The 20,749-nt window shown below is 35.6% G+C and overlaps 1 protein-coding gene across 10 annotated transcripts in view; it reads right to left on the reverse strand.

Annotated features, from left to right (window-relative positions):
• The window catches only part of LOC143247400 (uncharacterized), a 111,271-nt gene that overhangs the window by 20,109 nt on the left and 70,413 nt on the right, over window positions 1-20,749 (reverse strand). The gene's annotated exons all lie outside the window — the stretch shown is intronic.

Raw genomic sequence — 20,749 nt, forward strand, 5'->3', positions numbered from 1 at the left:
TTTATTAACTGATATTCGAGTGTTTGTGAACAGCAAAAAAATACCATGAAGATCAACTAATTAAAATTAATTTCAGTAAACACAAAAATCAAATAAAACAATATAATTACATCATGAGGTAAAGAGGGTATATTCGTTATTTAATGGTGCAAGTTCGTTTCTCCAAATGGCACCATATTATCAGTTGGTGAAACCTTATATATTTCAATTTTCTTTGTTCAATTCGATAATTTTCCAAAACTCATTCTTATCTTTACTGATACATCGTCATCCATATTTTATTTATACGGGTTTTTTTTGTAACTGTTATTTGGGGGGTATTCTATCTGTTTTTCAGAAATAATGACCTCCAGTGGCACAGCGGCACGTCTGCAGACTTAAAACGCTAGAAATCGAATTTTGATACCCGTGACAGGCAGAGCACAGATAGCCCACTGTGTAGCTCTGTGTTTAACTTCAAACAAACAAGCAGATTAATGAAGATCGGCCACCAGCGACCCCTATCCACGCGATACAAAGTATCATGAAGTCACGTGCTACAGGTAAGGCTTAGTAGTGTATATATTTTGTAACAAATAAAAACAATATTACAGGTAAATCATCTGTACAGATATTTTTGATAATTAACTGAATAAATGTAAGCATAGATGAGACACATAAATGAAAAACTATTTAAACTTGTTCTATATTTGAAGTTTCACGCTTTACCAGAATTATCGAACTGTTTTGACATGCTTCAAACGTTTCCTACACAATACGTTAATGCACAAAAACATACACATGGTATTGTGTTTCCCCATGTGACTACTGATCTGAGGGAATGTTTTATTAGTAAACTGAAACTGGTAAGATAAAAATAACTTATATAATACAAGTATACCATCTCCCAATAGTAATTTGATGAGGACTTTTAGTTTGTTTGTAGTAAAAGGGTCCTCTGTGACCTAGTTTTAAAAATGAGGCAAACACTTGTCCATTGTTCTTAGGCCTAGCATGGCCAGGTAGTTAAGGCACTCGATTCGTAATCTGAGGGTCGCGGGTTCGAATACCTGTCACACCAAACATGCTCGCCCCTTTTAGCCGTGAGGGCGTTATAATGTCATGGTCAATCCTACTATTTGTTGTTAAAAGAGTAGTCCAAGAGTTGGCAATAGGTAGTGATGACTGTCTGCCTTCCCTCTAGTCTTACATTGCTAAATTAGGGACGGCTAGCGCAGATAGCCCTCATGTTGCTTTGCGCGAAAATCAAACCAAAGGCCTTATGTTCCGTTAAGGCAAGAATCTAGCTATTATTTACGTAATCCATTACGGTTGTCTTCATATTTTATGACAATTAACGGTAAGCAAAAAATGATCGAAATAAAAAAAAAAACAATGTTTATGCGTAAAATATACACAGTGACGTGCTAAATGCGCCAGAACCAAATTATATGTTTTTGTTTTCAATAACGATAGTTCTTTCTATTCCTTTTATCCCTGCCCTTGAAGAGCCACTGAATAATATGGAATTCTCCGAGTTTTCCCGTTTTTGGTCTGTAAAATGAAACTGTCTGACGTTTCCTGGGACGGGAACGTAAAATATAAAATTCACTGACTTTTCCCAGTTTCCCTGACCCGTGGGAACCATTGCTATACACAAACGTAAAGAAACGTAAGATACGAAACAAAAACCAACTTACCAAGAAATCCTTTACAAAAACGTAACGAAACTTTAGATATCAATGTAACACAATGATCACCTTTCTAAGAATTGCAATACACAATAGTAAAGACCTCTAAGAATCACCAGAAATCCAACTTACCTGAAAGCGCTAAACACTATTGTAAAGAAACTTCATATATCAACATGAAAATGCAAAGCTACTTAAGTAGTAACGCTAAACACAACTTTACATGAAAACCATCTTCATGGAAGAACTAAACTCAACTGTAAAGAACTTTAACAGTGAAACAAAACTAAAACACTAAACACAATCGTAATGAAACTTTAGTATCAACACAAAACACAACTTACCTGGAAGAGGTAAAAACAACCTTAAAGAAAGCTTACATTTCAATATATAAAGAACTTACCTCGAAGAGTTAAACTCAAGTGTAAAGAACTTTATATGTTTAAAAAAACACATTTACCTGGAACAACTAGACATAAAAATGAAGATATTCAAATAACAACGTAAACACCAACATACCTTGAACCGTTGAACACAATCATAAAGAGCCTTAAGATATCAACATAAAAGTTACTTAAGTAAAATGTTAAACACAACCGTAAAGAAACTTTATATACAACATAAAAACCAACCCACCTGGAATCACAAAACACAATCGTAAAGAAACTTAATATATCAACATAAAAGCCGTTCACCTGGAAAAGCTAAACGTAAACACAAAGATATTCATATATCAACATAAAACCAACTTATCAGGAATCGCTGAACACGACCATAAAGAATCTTTAGAAATCAACACGAAAACAATTATTCAAAGAAACACTATAGACAAACGTAACTAAAATTTAGATATCAATAAGAAACACTTATGAAAAAGCGCTATACACAAATGTAAGCAGTCTTCAGATATGAGAAACTTCACCTACTAACACAGAGAACTTTGCAAGACACCCTCAAACAACTTGAGATAAACGACACAAAAACCAACTTACCATGAAGCATTATACACAAACGTAAAAAAAAAAAGTTTATTTATTAACTCAAAACTCAATTTCCCTAGAAGCGCTATTCACAATGAATCTTTTCATACAAACATATACAACCACAAAAAATCCATCTTATTAAGAAACGCGATCACAAACATATAGGAACTTCACATGTCAACACTGAAACTGAATTACCAAGAAACCCTATACAAATATCTAGAAACTTTACATATCAAAACAAAATTTAACTTACAAGGAAAAACCTATACAAATGATCAGAAACTCCACATATCAACAAAAAAATCAACTTAACAAGAAACCCTATACAAATGTTTAAACTTCACACATCAACACAAAAACTAACTTAACAAGAAACCCCATACGAATGTTTAAGATCTTTAATTATCGACACAAAAAACAACCTACCAAAAAATCATATACAATTGTTTAGAGACTTTACACATCAACGCAGTAAACAAACTAACCAAGTAATCATATACAATTGTTTAGAGACTACATATCAACGTAAAGAAACAACTTATCAGAAAAACTCAAATGAATATAAAATTTGCATATAAACATGAGAATCAGCTTACAAACAAATATTTAGAAAGTTTAATTAATAACGCAAAAAGAAACTTATCAAGAAACCCTATTCAAATGTTTAGAAACTGTACACTTCAACACAAACACCAAGATACCAAAAAGCCCTATTCAAATGTATAAAAACTTTACACTTCAACACAAACACCAAGATACCAAAAAGCCCTATTCAAATGTATAAAAACTATACACTTCAACACAAAAACCAAGATACCAAAAAGCCCTATTCAAATGTATAAAAACTAAACACATCAACACAAACACCAAGATACCAAAAAGCCCTATTCAAATGTATAAAAACTATACACTTCAACACAAACACCAAGATACCAAAAAGCCCTATTCAAATGTATAAAAACTATACACTTCAACACAAAAACCAAGATACCAAAAAGCCCTATTCAAATGTATAAAAACTATACACTTCAACACAAACACCAAGATACCAAAAAGCCCTATTCAAATGTATAAAAACTTTACACTTCAACACAAACACCAAGATACCAAGAAACCCTATTCAAATGTATAAAAACTGTACACTTCAACACAAACACCAAGATACCAAAAAGCCCTATTCAAATGTATAAAAACTTTACACTTCAACACAAAACCAAGATACCAAAAGCCCTATTCAGATGTATAAAAACTATACACTTCAACACAAACACCAAGGATACCAAAAGCCCTATTCAAATGTATAAAACTTTACACTTCAACACAAACATCAAGATACCAAAAGCCCTATTCAAATGTATAAAAACTATACACTTCAACACAAACACCAAGATACCAAAAAGCCCTATTCAAATGTATAAAAACTTTACACTTCAACACAAACACCAAGATACCAAAAAGCCCTATTCAAATGTATAAAAACTATACACTTCAACACAAAAACCAAGATACCAAAAAGCCCTATTCAAATGTATAAAAACTTTACACTTCAACACAAACACCAAGGATGCCAAAGGCCCTATTCAAATGTATAAAAACTTTACACTTCAACACAAACACCAAGATACCAAAAAGTCCTATTCAAATGTATAAAAACTATACACTTCAACACAAAACACCAAGATACCAAAAAGCCCTATTCAAATGTATAAAAACTATACACTTCAACACAAACACCAAGATACCAAAAAGCCCTATTCAAATGTATAAAAACTATACACTTCAACACAAAACCAAGATACCAAAAAGCCCTATTCAAATGTATAAAAACTTTACACTTCAACACAAACACCAAGATACCAAAAAGCCCTATTCAAATGTATAAAAACTTTACACTTCAACACAAACACCAAGATACCAAGAAACCCTATTCAAATGTATAAAAACTGTACACTTCAACACAAACACCAAGATACCAAAAAGCCCTATTCAAATGTATAAAAACTATACACTTCAACACAAAAACCAAGCTACCAAAAAGCCCTATTCAAATGTATAAAAACTATACACTTCAACACAAACACCAAGATACCAAAAAGCCCTATTCAAATGTATAAAAACTTTACACTTCAACACAAACATCAAGATACCAAAAACCCTATTCAAATGTATAAAAACTTTACACTTCAACACAAACACCAAGATACCAAAAAGCCCTATTCAAATGTATAAAAACTATACACTTCAACACAAACACCAAGATACCAAAAAGCCCTATTCAAATGTATAAAAACTATACACTTCAACACAAAACCAAGATACCAAAAAGCCCTATTCAAATGTATAAAAACTATACACTTCAACACAAACACCAAGATACCAAAAAGCCCTATTCAAATGTATAAAAACTTTACACTTCAACACAAACACCAAGATACCAAGAAACCCTATTCAAATGTATAAAAACTGTACACTTCAACACAAACACCAAGATACCAAAAAGCCCTATTCAAATGTATAAAAACTTTACACTTCAACACAAACACCAAGATACCAAAAAGCCCTATTCAAATGTATAAAAACTTTACACTTCAACACAAACACCAAGATACCAAAAAGTCCTATTCAAATGTATAAAAACTATACACTTCAACACAAAACACCAAGATACCAAAAAGCCCTATTCAAATGTATAAAAACTATACACATCAACACAAAAACCAGCTTATCGGGAAAAAGCAAATGCATATAAACTTTACATATTAACAAAAAAGCAACTTACTAAGAACCTTATACAAATGTTTAGAAACTTTAATTATCAACACAAAATTCAACTTACCAAGAAACCCTACACTTTACATATTAACGCAAAATACAAATTACCGATAAACTCTATACACATGTTTAGAAACTTTACAATTCAACACAAAAACAAACTTACCAAGAAATCATGTACAATTGTTTAGAGACTTTACACGTCAACGCAGTAAACAAACTAACCAAGAAATCCTATACAATTGTTTAGAGACTTTACACATCAACGCAGTAAACAAACTAACCAAGAAATCCTATACAATTGTTTAGAGACTTTACACGTCAACGCCGTAAACAAACTAACCAAGAAATCATATACAATTGTTTAGAGACTTTACACATCAACGCAGTAAACAAACTAACCAAGAAATCATATACAATTGTTTAGAGACTTTACACGTCAACGCAGTAAACAAACTAACCAAGAAATCATATACAATTGTTTAGAGACTTTACACGTCAACGCAGTAAACAAACTAACCAAGTAATCATATACAATTGTTTAGAGACTTTACACGTCAACGCAGTAAACAAACTAACCAAGAAATCCTATACAAATTATCTTTCAATAAAATTAATTTTAATTATCAACATAAAAACCAACATATCAAGAAAAGCCACAGAAATCTTTAGAAACTTTACATATCAACACAAAAACAGCTTACCAAGAAACCCTATACAAATTTCACATATCAACACAAAAAGCAACTTACCAACAAACCCTATACGAATGTACAGAAACTATACATATAAACACAAAAAACAACTTATCAAGAAACCCTATACAAATACTTGGAAACTAATTATCAACACAAAAATAAACTGACCAAAAAAACCCTATACAAATACTTGGAAACTAACTATCAACACAAAAATAAACTTACCAAAAAACCCTATACAGATGTATAGAAACTCTGCATATCAGCTCAAAAAAGAATTTATCAGGAAAATCAAACACTTATAAACACAAAAACAGCTTACCAAGAACCATATACCAATGTAAAGAAACTTTAATCGTCAATACAAAAACAAACTTATCAGGAAAACTCAAACGCATATAAACTTTACATATCAACAAAGAATACAATTTACCAAGAAACCCTGTATAAATGTTTAGAATATATATATATATCAACTTACCCGTTAAGAAACGCCATGCAAATTCAAAAAACTTTACTTATGTAGTCAAAAACGAACTTACTAAGAAACCTATACAAATGTTTAGAAACTACATTTTAACACAAAAACTCGATACAAATGTTTCGGAACTTTACACACCAACACACAAACTCAGAAGCGTTAAAAATGACGAAGTGTCTGCGAATTTTACTCGATTAAGTTGATATTATTCTGGTTCATTCGTCTCACCAGCATAACAAAGTAACATCTTACTCAAACGCGAGTCAACACATATTGACAGCTTTTCGTTATGATGATGGATGATCATTGGCATTAGCTTCAAGAGCTATCTTATCTTGAGTCGACAACCTCCTCTTTATAACTTCCCCAGTGAGTCAGTGGTAAGTTTATGGAGCTACAACACTAAAATTCCTGGTTCGATTCCCCAAACAAACATAGTGCAGACAGCTCACTCTGTGATTTTTCTATAAACAAGTACAACAAAAGTAGCTTGATAACTTAACGAAGCATCCATATTTTAACAAGTAAAATCGCTGATCTGGTAATACTCGATAAAGTTCATGACAATTTTAAATGTTATCCAGAATTTAAAAGAGAATCTAATTTCTAAAAAAAAAATCCTTTATAGAAAACAAAATACAATTATTTATCAGAAACGACTATATAGAGAAAGAGGTGTTTTTCGTAATGCTCTCATTCTATCTACGAAACACCAAATCATTTTTATATCGTCTGTAATTGTTACTTAAAAATCAATACTTCACAAACAGTCATCTGTCTTAAAAAGCGTGATTTGGGCCTGGTAGTTAATGCAACGCGTGACTTGCAATTTGTTACTTCGAAACCATTCGCTCAACATGCTTGCTACTATAGCCGTTATAATGTGACGGTCAACTCCTTTATTCATTAGTAAAGAGTACCACAAGGTTTGGTGGTGGGTGAACGTGACTAGCTCCCTTCCCTTAAGCCTATCACTTCAATTTTAAACGTAGGTGGCTTTCTAGTAGCTTTGCGAGAAATTCAACAAACCAATAATAAGTTACGTAACATTTTTACATCAAGAACCATCTGTGACTAATTACGACAGCACTATTTCTCTACGTAACAGTCATATACAAGTTCAGTGATTTCAATAATGTTCAAACTAAACAAATATACCTTTAGTAATTATCATTTATCTTTCAAAACAACCTAATAGTTACTAGTGGTTATTTACTTCAATAAAATAAAAAATAAAATTTATATTTTAGTGGTCACAAGACATTTGGCATTTCCGTTCAAAGCAGAATATAAAGTCTAAAGCATTAATTATATCACGGACAAAACCTTAAGATCAAACTTTCAGAAGACAAACATTGTCATAAATACACTTCATCAAAAACATAAAGATCATCCCTGACACGGACAAACACGATAATAAATACATTTCAACAAGAAATATAAAAATGAAACATGACAAGAAGAAATACTGTAATAAATACATTTCAACAAGAAATATAAAAATCAAACATGACAAGAAGAAATACTGTAATAAATACATTTCAACAAGAAACAATGATCAACTTTGTAAAACACAAACATTGCAACAAATACACTTCACCAAGAAACATAAAGATTACCCATGACAAGGACAAACATTAAAATAAATACACTTCAATAAAAAAGATAAAGATTACCCATGACAATGACAAACATTACAATAAGTACACTTCACTAAGAAACATAAAGATTACCCATGACAAGAATAAACATTGCAATAAATACACTTCACCAAGAAACATAAGGATTACCCATGACAAGTACAAACATTGTAAAAAATACACTTCACCAAGAAACATAAAGATTACCCATGACAAGTACAAACATTGCAATAAATACACTTCACCAAGAAACATAAGGATTACCCATGACAAGTACAAACATTGTAAAAAATACACTTCACCAAGAAACATAAAGATTACCCATGACAAGTACAAACATTGCAATAAATACACTTCACCAAGAAACATAAGGATTACCCATGACAAGTACAAACATTGTAAAAAAATACACTTCACCAAGAAACATAAAGATTACCCATGACAAGTACAAACATTGCAATAAATACACTTCACCAAGAAACATAAAGATTACCCATGACAAGGATAAACATTGCAATAAATACACTTCACCAAGAAACATAAAGATTACCCATGACAAGTACAAACATTGCAATAAATACACTTCACCAAGAAACATAAGGATTACCCATGACAAGTACAAACATTGTAAAAAATACACTTCACCAAGAAACATAAGGATTACCCATGACAAGTACAAACATTGTAAAAAATACACTTCACCAAGAAACATAAGGATTACCCATGACAAGTACAAACATTGTAAAAAATACACTTCACCAAGAAACATAAAGATTACTCATAACGAGAACAAATATTGCAATTAATACACTTCACCAAGAAACATAAATATTACCCATGACAAGGACAAACAAGGACTCGTAATTTGAGGGCCGCAACTTCGAATCCCCGTCACACCAAACATGCTCACCCTTTCAGCCGTGGGGGAGTTATAATCTGACGGTCAATCCCAATATTCGTTGGTAAAAGAGTTGGCGGTGGGTGCTGATGACTAGCTGCCTTCCCTCTAGTCTTATACTGCTAAATTAAGGACGCCTAGTACAGATAGCCCTAGTGTAGTTTTGCGCGAAATTCAAAATAAACCAAACAAACCAATCCTTCCCGTCAAACGAAAGGATCTATATAAGAACAACTTATTAAAAAACTCTGTGATTTGTCGCTTTGTCATTTCGAGTCACTTATAAAAAGCACTGCATGCTGCACCATCTAAAACGAGTTTAAGAACTTGCAATAATTTTGTACAGTTTGCAAAGCTTGAAAACAAGTTACAGGAAAAAAAACGCCAAAAATAATATTAACGTTTTTCTTCCTGAGTTCAAGAAATATATAAAAATGTAACCTCTATTACTTGTTACATAATAGGACTCCTGAATATCACAACATTATACCTCGACGTTTTGAAACTGTACAGTAAGTTGAAGAAACTCAGAACCTCTGGTGGGGGACTTCAGTTGTCATCTTTTATAGACAAAACTCGTAGAATTTATATTACATTTTCACCAAAACAAACTACCTGTCGAATGTCATAACCCCTCACCCGCTAAACGTAACAATACCTGTCGACTGTCACAATCCCTCACCCGCTAAACATAACAATACCTATCGACTGTCACAATCCCTCACCCACTAAACATAACAATACCTGTCGACTGTCACAACCCCTCATCCGCTAAACGTAACAACACCTGTCGACTGTCACAACCCCTCATCAGCTAAACGTAACAATACCTGTCGACTGTTACAACCCCTCATCAGCTAAACGTAACAATACCTGTCGACTGTCACAACCCCTCATCAGCTAAACGTAACAATACCTGTCGACTGTTACAACACCTCATCAGCTAAACGTAACAACACCTGTCGACTGTCACAACCCCTCATCAGCTAAACATAACAATACCTATCGACTGTCACAACACCTCATCAGCTAAACGTAACAACACCTGTCGACTGTCACAACACCTCACCCGCTAAACATAACAATACCTATCGACTGTCACAACACCTCATCAGCTAAAACATAATAATACCTATCGACTGTCACAACACCTCATCAAGCTAAACGTAATAATACCTGTCGACTGTCACAACACCTCATCAGCTAAACGTAACAACACCTGTCGACTGTCACAACCCCTCATCAGCTAAACATAACAATACCTATCGACTGTCACAACACCTCATCAGCTAAACGTAACAACACCTGTCGACTGTCACAACACCTCATCAGCTAAACGTAACAACACCTGTCGACTGTCACAACACCTCACCCGCTAAACATAACAATACCTATCGACTGTCACAACACCTCATCAGCTAAACGTAACAATACCTATCGACTGTCACAACACCTCATCAGCTAAACGTAACAACACCTGTCGACTGTCACAACACCTCATCAGCTAAACATAACAATACCTATCGACTGTCACAACACCTCATCAGCTAAACGTAACAATACCTATCGACTGTCACAACACCTCATCAGCTAAACGTAACAACACCTGTCGACTGTCACAACACCTCACCCGCTAAACATAACAATACCTATCGACTGTCACAACACCTCATCAGCTAAACATAACAATACCTATCGACTGTCACAACACCTCATCAGCTAAACGTAACAATACCTGTCGACTGTCACAACACCTCATCAGCTAAACGTAACAACACCTGTCGACTGTCACAACCCCTCATCAGCTAAACGTAACAACACCTGTCGACTGTCACAACCCCTCATCAGCTAAACGTAACAACACCTGTCGACTGTTACAACCCCTCATCAGCTAAACGTAACAACACCTGTCGACTGTCACAACCCCTCATCAGCTAAACGTAACAATACCTGTCGACTGTCACAACACCTCATCAGCTAAACGTAACAACACCTGTCGAATATTACAAATCCTCACCCGCTAAACGTAACAACACCTGTCGACTGTCATAACCCCTCACCCACTAAACGTAACAATACCTGTCGACTGTCACAACCCCTCACCCGCTAAACGTGACAACACCTGTCGACTGTCGCAACCCTTTATCCGCTAAACGTGACACCTGTCGACTGTTACAACCCCTCATCAGCTAAACGTAACAATACCTGTCGACTGTCACAACACCTCATCAGCTAAACGTAACAACACCTGTCGAATATTACAAATCCTCACCCGCTAAACGTAACAACACCTGTCGACTGTCATAACCCCTCACCCACTAAACGTAACAATACCTGTCGACTGTCACAACCCCTCACCCGCTAAACGTGATAACACCTGTCGACTGTCGTAAACCTTTATCCGCTAAACGTGACACCTGTCGACTGTTACAACCCTCATCAGCTAAACGTAACAATACCTGTCGACTGTCACAACACCTCATCAGCTAAACGTAACAACACCTGTCGAATATTACAAATCCTCACCCGCTAAACGTAACAACACCTGTCGACTGTCATAACCCCTCACCCACTAAACGTAACAATACCTGTCGACTGTCACAATCCCTCACCCGCTAAACGTGACAACACCTGTCGACTGTCGCAACCCTTTATCCGCTAAACGTAACAATACTTGTCGACTGTCACAACACATTACTCCCTAAAGTTAACAGTATTTTTTGACTGTTACCACACCTCCCCCTAAACTTAACACTACCTGTCGACTGTTACAACATTTAATCCCTAAACTTAACACAACCTGTTGACTGTTACCACACCTCCCCCTAAACTTAACACTACCTGTTGACTTTCACAACACCTCACACGCCAAACGTAAAAATACCTGTCGACTGTCACAATCCCTCATCCGCTAAACGTAACAACACCTGTCGACTGTTACAAATCCTCACCCGCTAAACGTAACAACACCTGTCGACTGTCATAACCCCTCACCCACTAAACGAAACAATACCTGTCGACTGTCACAACCCCTCACCCGCTAAACGTAACAACACCTGTCGACTGTCACAAATCCTCACCCACTAAACGTAACAATACCTGTCGACTGTCACAACCCCTCACCCGCTAAACGTGACAACACCTGTCGACTGTCGCAACCCTTTATCCGCTAAACGTGACACCTGTCGACTGTTACAACCCCTCATCCGCTAAACGTAACAATACTTGTCGACTGTCACAACACATTACTCCCTAAAGTTAACAGTATTTTTTGACTGTTACAACACCTTAATCCCTAAACTCAACAATACCTGTCGACTGTTACAACATTTAATCCCTAAACTTAACACAACCTGTTGACTGTTACCACACCTCCCCCTAAACTTAACACTACCTGTTGACTGTCACAAATCCTCACCCACTAAACGTAACAACACCTGTCGACTGTCACAACCCCTCATCCGCTAAACGTAACAACACCTGTCGACTGTCACAAATCCTCACCCGCTAAACGTGACAACACCTGTCGACTGTCGCAACCCTTTATCCGCTAAACGTGACACCTGTCGACTGTTACAACCCCTCATCCGCTAAACGTAACAATACTTGTCGACTGTCACAACACATTACTCCCTAAAGTTAACAGTATTTATTGACTGTTACCACACTTTAATCCTAAACTTAACACTACCTGTCAACTGTTACCACACCTTCCCCTAAACTTAACACTACCTGTTGACTGTTATCACACCTCCCCCTAAACTTGACACTACCTGTTGACTGTTACCACACCTCCCCCTAAACTTATCACTACCTGTTGACTTTCACAACACTCCCCTAAACTTAACACTGCCTGTTGACTGTTACCACACCTCCCCCTAAACTTAACACTACCTGTTGACTGTTACCACACCTCCCCCTAAACTTATCACTACCTGTTGACTTTCACAACACCTCCCCCTAAACTTAACACTACCTGTTGACTGTTACCACACCTCCCCCTAAACTTAACACTACCTGTCAACTGTTACCACACCTCCCCCCTAAACTTAACACTACCTGTTGACTTTCACAACACCTCACACGCCAAACTGTCCCAACTTATTACGTCAGTACAAGGAAATCTAAAGCTAACAACGGGTAATATAATAAACATTATCACCAGTTAGATTTGGTATGTAAACAAATAATGACATACACTGGTAAAACCTTTTAAATAAACTTTGGTCGATAAATGATGACGTAATAGTATTTTTATGGATTAATGAGCGTGCCCAGCAATATTCAAGTTATCTTCTATCTGTCACAGGTATGTTGAACCTGGTGGATGAACAATAATTTGAAATTTATAAGGTTCAACAATAAAAAGAATATTACATAAAATCTTTTATCTTAAAATAAAACCGAATCTTTCTTCTTATTTGAAGTAACTCCAAACACCAGTAGTTGTCAATAGCTACACAAAACCAAAATTATAGCGTATATTAAAACGGGTTAAAGAGCTACGACTGTGAATTCGTTATTGGTTTGTTATCTGTTGCCACAAAAACAAAAACGTTCCGCACTATGTAACTGTGGGTATGCTATACGCCTGATGGTTAAATTTTTTTATTCGCATAATCAAAAGTAGCACAAAAGTTAGTGATGCCGCTATAGAGTTCGTTGCTTTCCCTGAAGTTTACCAATTTAACAATGTGGACATCCATGCACACATAGCTCTCGAATAGTTTTGTTCAAAAAACAACAAACGAGCAAGTCCTCAAGAGCGAGGATTAAAACTGAAAGTCCTTAAAACCTATTAAGTTCCATAAAAATAATTACATCCTTAGTTTACTCACCGTCTCAAAAAGATTGTAAAAAAAAAGTACTCCAATATCAAATAAACTTAAACTAAGCAAATATGCTACATATTATTTTTCATCAATAGCTTGGTTATCATATGAGAATATTTCGTAAGCAGTTAGGTCTAGAGCAGCCAGAGGGCATAACAGGTGTGATGGGCCATCTGTTCATACATAAAACCGAAATATAAACAACATTGTGCCACGTGATCGACCTTTCGCAGTGTATCAGAAACGTAACACATGCTATCGATTACATACGTAGAAATATCCCTAGAAATAAGCTATATGTATACATAAGTAGTGTATAAGAGTTTGTTATAACCTAAAAACAAGCTAAAGCAAAAATATATAGAAAAATAATAAACACAAAATGCTGCACTATTTAAAACGACCTCAAAGTACAATCTACAATGTGGGATATAAAATGTATCTTAGGTTTAGGAGGTGACTGCGAAATATCACCCACATTGCGCTCGGGATACACCGTCTATCAGTCTTAACCTCCATTCGCCAGTCTCACATAAGTGAAACAAAGGAGTAGCAATAGATATAAAAACAGGAGAGCGAGATGTGAGTGATCAAGGAAACAACGTCCCACCTCTATATCACCATTCACTACCTGCAAACAGTAGTAGGAAGGTGACTGCTCTCCAAAGTAAAGAAGAAAAAAATAAGAATAATTAGTCATAAGGTTTGTTGTTTGTAACCCAGTCCTTCCTTTTGAATTTGTGTACTTAACTTCATCAGCATTAATATTCTATAACATATGTGTTTATATGTATTCTGTGTATATATGTATAGATCTATGTGTTATTACTAACGGCTTTTTTAACACCTGAAAGAAAAGTACATCAGTAAAAGCCTTCCTTCACGATTCGGTTCACATGTAACCTGTTTTAAAAAAGGTAACCTTCAAACAAGAGGAATTGCTTAATTTTATAAAATTTGTAAAACATCCGTTTTGCTCCAAATATTTCTCAAAATCAGTGAAGTCCCTTCAAGTGAAGCGGTAGTGGATGCTGATCACTTTTGATTAAGCTAAAAATACAGGAAAAAATAGGTGTAATCCATACTTAAAGTCCTGGGGGATGAACCTAATACCATACGTGTCTCACAACCGATAGTTTAGCTTTCAAACTTCACTTTCATTACTGTAAAACAAGAAAGACACTCAAATACATAATTTACAAATATTACTGTTTGCTTCCGTAACGAAAACTGTTGTGGTTCTTATCTTTTTAATGCATAGCTACACAATGAGCTACCTGCTCTATCCATCGCGGGGAATCGAGCCTAGGGTTTTAGCTCAAAAAGAAAAATATCCTTTCCTTAGAATATGTCTATACAGAGAAAATTATACAATTCATATACAAAATACACCAGACGGTCGTTATTTAAAGAATACGTTAATATTTGTCGTGGTGTTTTTGTTCAAACAATGTTTTTTATTTATTTATTATAAAATCCAGCACAGAAGTAAGATTTGTTTTCAGACAAATCACAAAAGTGAACAGGTAAAAATTTACTCTAAGCTGCGTGCACTTTCATGAACGTTTCCAAGGGAGATTATCCCTTGTCGGAAACACCTGAAACGTTATTTTATTTCATTTCAAATACACCGTAATATCTCCATGGCCACGATCAGTAGATTTTGGAACAGAGAAAGCTGAGAAATCATATACAGATATAGGTCATGTACAAGAATAATGAGGTGGCCTAAAAATACACGTGCTGTGATGACACAGCGTGATTTGGTGAGGAAACAAATTTACATGGATATTGTAAAGACACTGCTGAATACACGTGGAAGGAAACAAACCTCAGCACAATAACTTGATTAACTGAAGTATTACTAGGTAAACATCCACACGGCACAAAAAAAGATCTTCATATTATGCTAGCGAGAAATGAAAAGGTTCGTATGCATGCACAACAATGGTTAACCTACCATAGAAGCACAAATGGTAAAAATTGTATTAATGTCTTTATTATGGCATTTGTTATTCTATTAAGAATATCAAGACTATTAGAAACAACAGGTGCGCTACATATAATCCTGACAGGTGAAACAAATATAACATGTATCACATAAAAAGACGTTTTAAGCGTGCTAACCAACCGTCTAGTACTACAACCCCTCAACCACAAACTCTATCCCAGTATGAAAGCGCCCAGTATGACTATTGGACAGATGTCCTCTGATCAAACGGAGTACCATCGAATAAAAGTTGGCCCTGGAACAACGTAGGTACTAATAGAGACATGTGAATGAAGGGGGCGTAATATATTCGTTAAGAATTTGGTTTTATTTGAATTTCGCGCAAAGTTACACGAAGGCTATCTGCGCTAGCCGTCCCTAATATAGCAGTGTAAGACTATAAGGAAGGCAGCACCCAACACCAACTCTTGGGCTAGTCTTTTACCAACCTATAGTCGGATTGACCGTAACATTATAACGCCACCACGATTGAAAGGGCGAGGATGTTTGGTAGGATGGGAATTTGAACCCATGACCCTCAGATTGCGAGTTGACGGTCCTAAGTACCTGGCCATGCCAGCATTTAATGCTTGTTGGAATGGCATTCTTGTCATAGACATGATTAAAATTCCATTTCCTTATGTTTGTCAAAAATGGTTTAACTTTTTTTTTTTCCAAAATAAGCAATTTATATCTTTCACACATCAAAACAATCAAATGGAGCTTTATGCTTGAAAGATCAGGCAAGATCGTTAAGAAAATATAATTAGAACACGTTTTAAATCCAAGTTTTTAACTATTGCTCGCCCATTGCAAGCACATACCAACTTGTTTCATTACATTTAACCACCTTGTAAAACGAAGAAATGTGGATCAACTTGGGGCATCAACTCCATCCAGAAAGAGACTTACAACAAGTCGTACATTAGCCGTGGTAAGCAAACTTGCAAGAATTAAAATCGACAAATAAAAAAGCAGAAGCTGTCCACACGTCCCAGAGAGAAATATAATATTCATGTAAGAAAGAAGGATCTCTTTCTGAAAAAGCAAAACACATACGTTACACAAGTTATTATATTTTATAGGAATATTTATGATAATATACTAGGTCAGTCATTGTAGGAAAACGCAGAACATGCATGACTAGTCACTAAATAAGAACATGGCCAGCTGGTTAAGGCGCTTCTGTCACAACCTCAAAGTCGTGGGTTTAAATCCCCGTCACCGAACACGCTCGCCCTTTCAGCCATGGGGGCGTTATAATGTACGACCAATCCCACTATTTGTAAAAGAGTGGCTCAAACGTTGATGGTGAGTGGTGTTGACTAGCTGCCTTCCCTCTAGTCTATCACGGATAGCCCTCATGTACCTGCATAAAATTCAAAACAAACGCATTTATAACAAAGCCGTTATATTTTAATTTATATTCGGCTTTCTTATGTTACCGAAAAAAAAGATACCAATACATACACTACAAAATTAAATATCATGAGCATATTTTGTAGTGTATTATGTCTCTAAAAAGAGAGACAAGGTTTTTCAGTTTCTACAAACCAAAAACAAATAATTAATAAAACAAAGACGGAACTCAGAATTAAACATCTCGCCTTCATAACTTCAAGTTGTCAAAGCGATTACAATCGTGAAATGGATTTGATTAAGATTTGATCATATTACGTTTGTTGAATAAGAACAGCTGAGAATATTTCCTTAGAAACACCTGCACCCTTTCCTTCTATAAATGTATATGTTTCAGACGTTAAATCAACTATCAGTTTCCACAGTCGCACCAATAGCGTTTCTAAGTTTACTCGATAGATGCAACTACACGTGAATAAAAAAAAATGTATTTTACTTTTTTGTGTGCCTAGTATCTACCATTGATACGTGTGTGTGTGTGTTTTCTTGTAGCAAAACCACATCGGGCTATGTGCTAAGTCCACCGAAGGGAATCGAACCCCTGATTTTAGCGGAAAACCCATTGATACGTTAGACATACACGCACAGTATAATGTTCATACGGAAATTAAGTCTTTCTTTGGCAATGTAGTAATATTAACAGTTACGTAGTTATTCTACGAGATAGTTAGGAACGTTCGTTCACCTGCTAATTTTTTAATAATTCTTAAATATGGTTAAATTACCATATTCACTATAATTGACTTCTGTTGAAATGAGAGAAGACAAAAAAAAGGTTGCATTTACCTTTGAAACACGGAGAAAAAAACACATTTTTTTGTACGGTTATAGTTACAACAGACGAATATTGCTGTTGTGAAACACTTCAAATTAGGCAAACATTTTGTCTATTTGTACAACAAAATACACTATATGACCTATTTAAAAATCCTATTTCCTGTATCTACGAGAGAGAGAGAGAAATAACATGTTGAATCGATATCTTTTCAATGACAGGAATTGTAGATGAAGCACGTGTTCATAGTACATACACGTGCTGCAACTGTTTTGTAACGGTACGCGCTACACGTTACTTCACTTGAGTAGAGGATTCACCGATAAAATTGATGATTTTGAGTAAAACCTGTATATTCATGCATGTGGGGTGAAATCCAACCGGTACTGAGTAATTTCACGTTTGTATACATGTTTCTGGTACTCGAGGATTAAGTGACAAACAAGCAATTGCGTTGAGTTTGTAGTTAATGAAGAAAGGGTTTTTTGTAAGTCTGCAGATATGTCGCTATGCTTCTTAGGAGTTTAGCGTTGTAAGTCTGCAGATATGCTTCTTAGGGGTGGATGGCTAACATTACACTGAGAGTATTATATCACTTAACAACGTTAGGTGTTGAATCAGGCTAGCCTTACTTCGGTTATCGATTCTTCATCTGTTGCACAACCGTTTAAAAACAAAGTAATACAGTAAAAATAAATTACATAGGTTTAGAGTTACTTACGCTACATGGTTAAGTCTGTTACCGAATGGTTTGTTAACACGTGGCGTTACCAACATTCAATAAAACACACCTTCAGTCTATTTGAATAATATTGTGGCACTGAACACTTTTATGAAAAGAAGTTGTCCTTGAAACTGAATTATTTACTTAAAATTTCTGATAAGTAACGTGCTGTAACTGTGAAAAATAAGTAACTTTATAAGTGGTGAGTGATGCTAACAGTACCATAAAGTAATAATATTACAATAATGTTCATGAAGAGTAGGAATAAAAAGGGCGTCAATTATCCAGACAAATTATATCAACGTTCGTGAAAATTACAAATGGTAACAGTATCAAATAAAGAGAACAAATTATATCAATGTTCATGATAAGTAGAAATGGTAAGAATGTTAAATAATTAGGACAATTACGTGAATGTTCGTGTTTGAAATTTTCTTATATCAAATCCACATCTGGCTGTCTGCTATGTCCACCGAGGGGAATCGAACACCTGATTTTAGCGTTCTAAATCAGTAGATTTACCGCTGTCCCAGAAGAGGACCAATGTTCGTGAATACTACAAATGGCAACAGTATCAAATAATTAGAGAAACTCTATCAGCATTTCTGGGAAGTAACATGTAAAGTAAAGAGTATCAAGTAACAATAACAAAAATTATTCCGATATTAATGAGAGGTAAACAGTATCAAATAAAAAAAAACTCCAATATTAGTTAGTTATCACCATTAGGTTCCATCTAGGGCCGCAATCACTGCCGGATTCTTCAACAAGTATTTAAGTGAGTAGGTTGTGAGCCCACTGCACCGAGCCCTCCCTAATTTAGCAGTGTAAGACTAGAAGGAAGGCATCACCGCCCACCGCCAACTCTTGGACTACTCTTTTACAAACGAATAGTGGGATTGACCATCACATTATAACGCCCCCACGGCTGGGAGGGCGAGCATACCTGGCGCGACGCGGGCGCGAACCCGCGACCCTCGGATTACGAGTCGCACGCCTTACGCCCTTGGCCATGCCAGGCCCACTCCAATATTAATTAGTAGTAATATGAAAATACTAAAATATCATTAATGTTCACGATTCAAATGTACCAAATGAAGGGGAGGGAAAAACTCAGAACCCGATAAAACTGTTCCACGTTAAACAGATAAACTGACTTTTGTAAATTTGAGAGAAGTATTTGCGACAATATGTTAAATCAGTCTTGGTAAGAAAATGTAGACCATGCATGACTAATCATTTATTAGGACGCTTGACTCGTAAATTGAGGGTCCAATCTCTATACCACTAAACATCCTCGCCCTTTCAGTTGTAAGGGTGTTATAATGTGGCGGTCAGTTCCATTATTTGTTGATAAAAAAGTTACCCAAGAGTTGGAGGTGGGTGGTGATGACCAGCTGCCTTCGCTCTAATCTTACACTGCTAAATTAGAGAAGGTTAACGCAGATAGCTCTTGTGTAGATTTGCGCGAAATTCAGAAAACAAACAAACTAACTAACTAACTGAGAACCGTAGTTCAGAACAATGTTAATTCTCTAACGGCTAAGTCTATGATACAGGTGACAGTCTGCAGTTCCCGTCTTATCATGCTACCCAAGTGATAAACCAATGTCAGATTTTGTTTTAAAAGGTTGCATTATTTCATACCCTTAGAGAGCTTTACTTACTGAGTCAAGTTTCGGTTCTTATCTATATACAACTTGTTTGATCAAAAAAGTATAGTTAATCCAACGGAATACTGTTTCGTTTTCCCACCGGGAGAGCAGCGAAAAATCCAGACTTACAACATTAAAATAAGAGGTTCGATTCACCGCGGGACACATAACTGATAGCTAAATGTGACTTCACTCTAAAACAAACAAAT

Source organism: Tachypleus tridentatus, chromosome 3 (genome assembly GCF_004210375.1).
Source record: "Tachypleus tridentatus isolate NWPU-2018 chromosome 3, ASM421037v1, whole genome shotgun sequence".
Classification (NCBI taxonomy): Eukaryota; Metazoa; Arthropoda; class Merostomata; order Xiphosura; family Limulidae; genus Tachypleus; species Tachypleus tridentatus.